The following is a 7,860-nucleotide window of genomic DNA, read 5'->3' on the forward strand; positions in this document are numbered from 1 at the left end:
GTTCATCACATCATTCTCTAATGATGTGATCCCGTTCATCCAATGGCAACACATGTCTATGGTCAGGAAACTTTAACCATCTTTGATTAATGAGCTAGTCAAGTAGAGGCATACCAGGAACACTTTGTTTTGTCTATGTATTCACACATGTATCAAGTTTCTGGTTAATACAATTCTAGCATGAATAATAAACATTTATCATGATATAAGGAAATATAAATAGCAACTTTATTATTGCCTCGTGGGCATATTTCCTCCACTCTCCCACTTGCACTAGAGTCAATAATCTAGATTACATAGTAATGATTCTAACACCCATGGAGTCTTGGTGTTGATCATGTTCTGCTGGTGGAAGAGGCTTAGTCAACGGGTCTGCAACATTCAGATCCGTATTTATTTTGCAAATCTCTATGTCTCCCTCCTTCACTTGATCGCGGATGGAGTTGAGGCGTCTCTTGATGTGTTTGGTTCTCTTGTGAAATTTGGATTCCTTTGCTAAGGCAATTACTCCAGTATTGTCACAAAAGATTTTCATTGGACCCGATGCACTAGGTATTACACCTAGATCGGATATGAACTCCTTCATCCAGACTCCTTCATTTGCTGCTTCCGAAGCAGTTATGTATTCCGCTTCCCACATAGATCCCGCCATGACGCTCTGCTTGGAACTGCACCAACTGACAGTTCCACCATTCAATATAAATATGTATCCGGTTTGTGACTTAGAGTCATCTGGATCAGTGTCAAAGCTAGCATCAACATAACCATTTACGATAAGCTCTTTGTCACCTCCATAAAGAAGAAACATATCCTTAGTCCTTTTCAGGTATTTCAGGATGTTCTTGACCGTTGTCCAGTGATCCACTCCTGGATTACTTTGGTACCTCCCTTCTTAACTTATAGCAAGGCACACATCAGGTCTGGTACACAACATTTCATACATGATAGAACCTTTGGCTGAGGAATAGGGAATGACTTTCATTTTCTCTCTATCTTCTGCAGTGGTCGGGCATTGAGCCTGACTCAACTTCACACCTTGTAACACATGCAAGAACCCTTTCTTTGACTGATCCATTTTGAACTTCTTCAAAACTTTATAAAGGTATGTGCTTTGTGAAAGTCCAATTAAGCATCTTGATCTATCTCTATAGATCTGGATGCCCAATATATAAGCATCTTCACCGAGGTCTTTCATTGAAAAATTCTTATTCAAGTATCCTTTTATGCTATCTAGAAAATCTGTATTATTTCCAATCAACAATATGCCATCCACATATAATATTAAAAATGCTACAGAGCTCCCACTCACTTTCTTGTGAATACAGGCTTCTCCAAAAGTCTGTATAAAACCATATGCTTTGATCACACTATCAAAGCGTATATTCCAACTCTGAGATGCTTGCACCAGTCCATAAATGGATCGCTCGAGCTTGCACACTTTGTTAGCACCTTTAGGATCGACAAAACCTTCTGGTTGCATCATATACAACTCTTCTTTAAGAAATCCATTAAGGAATGCAGTTTTGACGTCCATTTGCCAAATTTCATAATCATAAAATGTGGCAATTGCTAACATGATTCAGACAAACTTAAGCAACGGGCGAGAAGGTCTCACCGTAGTCAACTCCTTGAAATTGTTGAAAACCTTTTGCAACAAGTTGAGCTTTGTAGGCAGTAACATTACCATCAGCGTCAATCTTCTTCTTGAAGATCCATTTATTCTCTATGGCTTGCCGATCATCGGGCAAGTCAACCAAAGTCCATACTTTGTTCTCATACATGGATCCCATCTCAGATTTCATGGCTTCAAGCCATTTCGTGGAATCTGGGCTCATCATCGCTTCCTCATGGTCTATTAACATGACTTCCAAAACAGGATTACCGTATCACTCTGGTGTGGAACGTACTCTGGTTGACCTACGAGGTTCGGTGGTAACTTGATTTGAAATTTCATGATCATCATCATTAACTTCCTCGCTAATTGGTGTAGGCATCACCGGAACTGATTTATGTGATGAGCTACTTTCCAATTCGAGAGAAGGTACAACTACCTCATCAAGTTCTACTTTCCTCCCACTCACTTCTTTCAAGAGAAACTCCTTCTCTAGAAAGGATCCATTTTTAGTAACAAATATCTTGCCTTTGGATCTATGATAGAAGGTGTACCCAACAGTTTCTTTTGGGTATCCTATGAAGACACATTTCTCCAATTTGGGTTCAAGCTTATCAGGCTGAAGCTTTTTCACATAAGCATTGCAACCCCAAACTTTAAGAAACGACAACTTAGGTTTCTTGCTAAACCACAGTTCATATGGTGTCGTCTCAACGGATTTAGATGGGGCCCTATTTAACGTGAATGCAGTCGTCTCTAAAGCATAACCCCAAAACGATAGTGGTAAATCGGTAAGAGACATCATAGATCACACCATATCTAATAAAGTACGGTTACGATGTTTGGACACACCATTACGCTGTGGTGTTCCAGGTGGCGTGAGTTGTGAAACTATTCCACATTGTTTCAAATGAAGACCAAACTCGTAACTCAAATAATCGCCTTCGCAATCAGATCATAGAAACTTTATTTTCTTGTTACGATGATTTTCCACTTCACTATGAAATTCTTTGAATTTTTCAAATGTTTCAGACTTATGTTTCATTAAGTAGTTATACCCATATCTGCTCAAATCATCTGTAAAGGTCAGAAAATAACGATACCCACTACGAGCCTCAACACTCATCGGACTGCATACATCAGTATGTATTATTTCCAATAAGTCAGTGGCTCGCTCCATTGTTCCGGAGAATGGAGTCTTAGTCATCTTGCCCATGAGGCATGGTTCGCAAGCATCAAGTGATTCTAAAAGCCCATCTTCATGGAGTTTCTTCATGCTCTTTACACCAATATGAACTAAACGGCAGTGCCACAAATAAATTGCACTATCATTATTAACTTTGCATCTTTTGGCATCAATATTATGAATATGTGTATTACTACGATCGAGATTCAACAAAAATAGACCACTCATCAAAGGTGCATGACCATAAAAGATATTACTCATATAGATAGAACAACCATTATTCTCTAATTTAAATGAATAACCATCTCACATCAAACAAGATCCAGATATAATGTTCATGCTCAACGCTGGAACCAAATAACAATTATTTAGGTCTAAAATTAATCCCGAAGGTAGATGTATAGGTAGCGTGCCAACGGCGATCACATCGACCTTGGAACCATTTCCGACGCGAATCATCACCTCGTCCTTAGCCAATCTTCGTTTAATCCGTAGCCCCTGTTTCAAGATGCAAATGTGAGCAACAAAACCAGTATAAAATAGCCAGGCACTACTACGAGCATTAGTAAGGTACACATCAATAACATGTATATCAAATATACCTTTCACTTTGCCACCCTTCTTATCCACCAAATACTTGGGGTAGTTTCGCTTCCAGTGACCAGTCCCTTTGCAGTAGAAGCATTCAGTTTCAGGCTTAGGTCCAGACTTGGGCTTCTTCCCGGGAGCAACAACTTGCTTGCTATTCTTCTTGAAGTTCCCCTTCTTTCCTTTGCCCTTTTTCTTGAAACTAGTGGTCTTGTTAACCATCACCACTTGATGCTCCTTCTTGATTTCTACCTCCACAACCTTGAGCATTGAGAAGAGCTCAGGAATAGTCTTTTCCATTCCTTGCATATTATAGTTCATCGCGAAGCCTTTGTAGCTTGGTGGCAGTGATTAAAGAACTCTGTCAATAACACTATCATCCAGAAGATTAACTCCCAGCTGAGTCAAGTGGTTATGGTACCCAAACATTCTGAGTATGTGTTCACTGACAGAACTGTTCTCCTCCATCTTGCAGCTATAGAACTTGTTGGAAACTTCATACCTCTCAACTTGGTCATTTGCTTGAAATATTAACTTCAACTCCTGGAACATCTCATATGCTCCATGATGTTCAAAACGTCTTTGAAGTGCTGATTCTAAGTCGTAAAGCATGGCACACTGAACTATTGAGTAGTCATCAGATTTAGCTTGCCAAACGTTCATAATGTCCGGAGTTGCTCCTGTAGCAGGCCTTGCACCCAGCGGGGCTTCAAGGACGTAATTGTTCTATGCAGCAATGAGGATAATCCTCAAGTTACGGACCCAGTTCGTGTAGTTGCTACCATCATCTTTCAACTTATCTTTCTCTAGGAACGCACTAAAATTCAAGGGAACGGTAGAACGGGCCATTGATCTACAACATAGATATGCAAAAACTATCAGGACTAAGTTCATGATAAGTTTAAGTTCAATTAATCGTATTACTTAAGAACTCCCACTTAGATAGACATCCCTATAGTCATCTAAATGATCACGTGATCCATATCAACTAAACCATGTCCGATCATCATGTGAGATGGAGTAGCTAATTTTCAATGGTGAACATCTCTATGTTGATCATATCTACTATATGATTCACGTTCGACCTTTCGGTCTCAATGTTCCGAGGCCATGTCTGTACATGCTAGGCTTGTCAAGTTTAACCCGAGTATTCTTCATGTGCAAAAATGTCTTGCACCAGTTGTATGTGAACGTACAACTTATCACACCAGATCATCACGTGGTGTCTCGGCACGATGAACTGTCGCAACGGTGCATACTCAGGGAGAACACTTATACCTTGAAATTTAGTGAGGGATCATCTTATAATGCTACCGCCGTACTAAGAAAAATAAGATGCATAAAAGATAAACATCATATGCAATCAAAAATATGTGACATGATATGGCCATCATCATCTTGCGCCTTTGATCTCCATCTCCAAAGCACCGTCATGATCTCCATCGTCACCGTCTTGACACCTTGATCTCCATCGTAGCGTCGTTGTCGTCTCGCCAACTATTGCTTCTACGACTATCGCTACCGCATAGTAATAAAGTAAAGCAATTACATGGCGATTGCATTTCATACAATGAAGCGACAACCATAAGGCTCCTGCCAGTTTTACAAAACATGATCATCTCATACAATAACTTATATCACATCATGTCTTGACCATATCACATCACAACAAGCCCTGCAAAAACAAGTTAGACGTCCTCTACTGTGTTGTTGCAAGTTTTACGTGGCTGCTACGCTCTTCTAGCAAGAACAGTTCTTACCTACGCATCAAAACCACAACGATTTTTTGTCAAGTGTGCTGTTTTAACCTTCAACAAGGACCGACCGTAGTCAAATTTGATTCGGCTAAAGTTGGAGAAACAGACACCCGCCAGCCACCTTTATGCAAAACTAGTTGCATGTCTGTCGGTGGGACCGGTCTCATGAACGTGGTCATGTAAGGTTGGTCCGGGACGCTTCATCCAATAATACCGCCGAATCAAAATAAGAAGTTGGTGGTAAGTAGTATGACTATGATCGCCCACAACTCTTTGTATTCTACTCGTGCATATCATCTACGCATAGACCCGGCTCTAATACCACTGTTAGGGAACATAGCATGCAATTTCAAAAATTTGCCTACGATCACGCAAGATCTATCTAGGAGATGCATAGCAACGAGAGGGGAAGAGTGTGTCCACGTACCCTCGTAGACTGAAAGAGGAAGCGTTAGGTTAACGCGGTTGATGTAGTCGAATGTCTTCGCGATTCAACCGATCAAGTACCAAACGTACGACACCTCCGAGTCTAGCACACGTTCAGCACGATGACGTCCCTCGAACTCTTGTTCCAGCAAAGTGTTGAGGGAGAGTTTCATCAGCACGATGGCATGGTGACGGTGATGGTGATGTGATCCGCGCGGGGCTTTGCCTAAGCACTACGTGAATATGATTGCAGGAGTAAACCGTGGAGGGAGACGCCGCACCCAGCTTGGAACAATTGGTGTTTCTCTAAGGGGTGCCCAACCCACGTATATAAAGGAGGGAGAGGGAGGATGCCGGCCAGGGACCGCGCCATGAGGGGGGAGTCCTACTAGGACTGCCAGTCCTAGTAGGATTCGCCCCCCTCTTATTCCTTCGCATGGAGGAGAAGAAGGGGGAAGGAGAGGGAGGAGGAGAAGGAAAAGGGGGAAGGAGAGGGAGGAGGAGAAGGAAAAGGGGGGTGCCGCCCCCTCCCCTAGTCCAATTCGGACTCCCATGGGGGGGGGGGCGCAACCACCCCTTGTGGGCTGCCTCCTCTCTCCCCTATGGCCCATAGTGGCCCATTACTTCCCCGGGGGGTTCCGGTAACCTCCCGGTACTCCGAAAAATACCCGAAATGATCCGGAACCGTTCCAGTGTCTGAATACTATCATCCAATATATCAATCTTTACCTCTCGACCATTTCGAGACTCCTCGTCATGTCCGTGATCTCATCCGGGACTCCGAACAATCTTTGGTCACCAAAACACATAACTCATAATGCGAATCGTCATCGAACGTTAAGCGTGCGGACCCTACGGGTTTGAGAACTATGTGGACATGACTGAAACACATCTCCGATCAATAACCAACATCGGAACCTGGATGCTCATATTGGTTCCGACATATTCTACGAATATCTTTATCGGTCAAGCCGCAATGACAACATATGTAATTCCCTTTGTCATCGGTATGTTACTTGCCCAAGATTCGATCGTCGGTATCCTCATACCTAGTTCAATCTCGTTACCGGCAAGTCTCTTTACTCGTTCCGTAATGCATTATACCGCAACTAACTCATTAGTTACATTGCTTGCAAGGCTTATCGTGATGTGCATTACCGAGATGGCCCAGAGATACCTCTCCGATACTCGGAGTGACAAACGCTAATCTCGATCTATGCCAACCCAACAAACACCTTCAGAGACACCTGTAGAGCATCTTTATAATCACCTAGTTACGTTGTGACATTTGATAGCACACAAGGTGTTCCTCCGGTATTCGGGAGTTGCATGATCTCATAGTCAAAGGAATATGTATAAGTCATGAAGAAAGCAATAGAAATAAAACTTAACGATCATTATGCTAAGCTAACAGATGGGTCTAGTCCATAACATCATTCTCTAATGATGTGATGCCATTCATCAAATGATAACACATGTCTATGGTCAGGAAACTTTAACCATCTTTGATTAATGAGCTAGTCAAGTAGAGGCATACTAGGGACACTTTGTTTTGTCTATGTATTCACACATGTATCAAGTTTCCGGTTAATACAATTCTAGCATGAATAATAAACATTTATCATGATATAAGGAAATATAAATAACAACTTTATTATTGCCTCTAGGCCATATTTCCTTCAGCGACCGTCCGTGATGGTCGCTACTCCTCCTTTCCCTAGTGCATTACAAATATCTAGCACAAGGAAAAGAAGGAGAAGCGACCCCCACGACAACAGTCAGCATTTTTCTTCTCTCATATATGGTGGACACTCCCTCACCATTTTGACCATCGATGATGGTCGCTACTCCTTCTTCCCCTAGTGCATAACAAAGGTCTAGCACAAAGAGAAGAAGGAGAAGCGACGCCCACGACAACAGTCGGCATTCTTCCTCTCTCAAATATATATATATGGTGGACACTCTCCCTCACTGGAAGACACACAAGGAGCCGAAACAGACCTAAAGTCAACCCGTTCCATATATCGAGTAATGACATAGAAAAAATTCCCTATGTTTTGCCGAAATATCATTGAATTCCCGTTTTGGCAAATCACAAGCACTCGATATGCCCTACATTGTAGCACAAGTCATGCTAAAATTCATGAAAAATTTCGGCATGACCTCTGCTAAAGACAAGACATATCGAGCGCCTAAAATTTGCTGAGACGGAACGAATCAACATTCCAGAAAACATAGGCCACTCGGAGGCACATTGCAAACAAGAACACCAAGACATCCTCTATATTCAA

This window comes from Triticum aestivum, chromosome 5A (assembly GCF_018294505.1).
Source record: "Triticum aestivum cultivar Chinese Spring chromosome 5A, IWGSC CS RefSeq v2.1, whole genome shotgun sequence".
NCBI lineage: Eukaryota > Viridiplantae > Streptophyta > Magnoliopsida > Poales > Poaceae > Triticum > Triticum aestivum.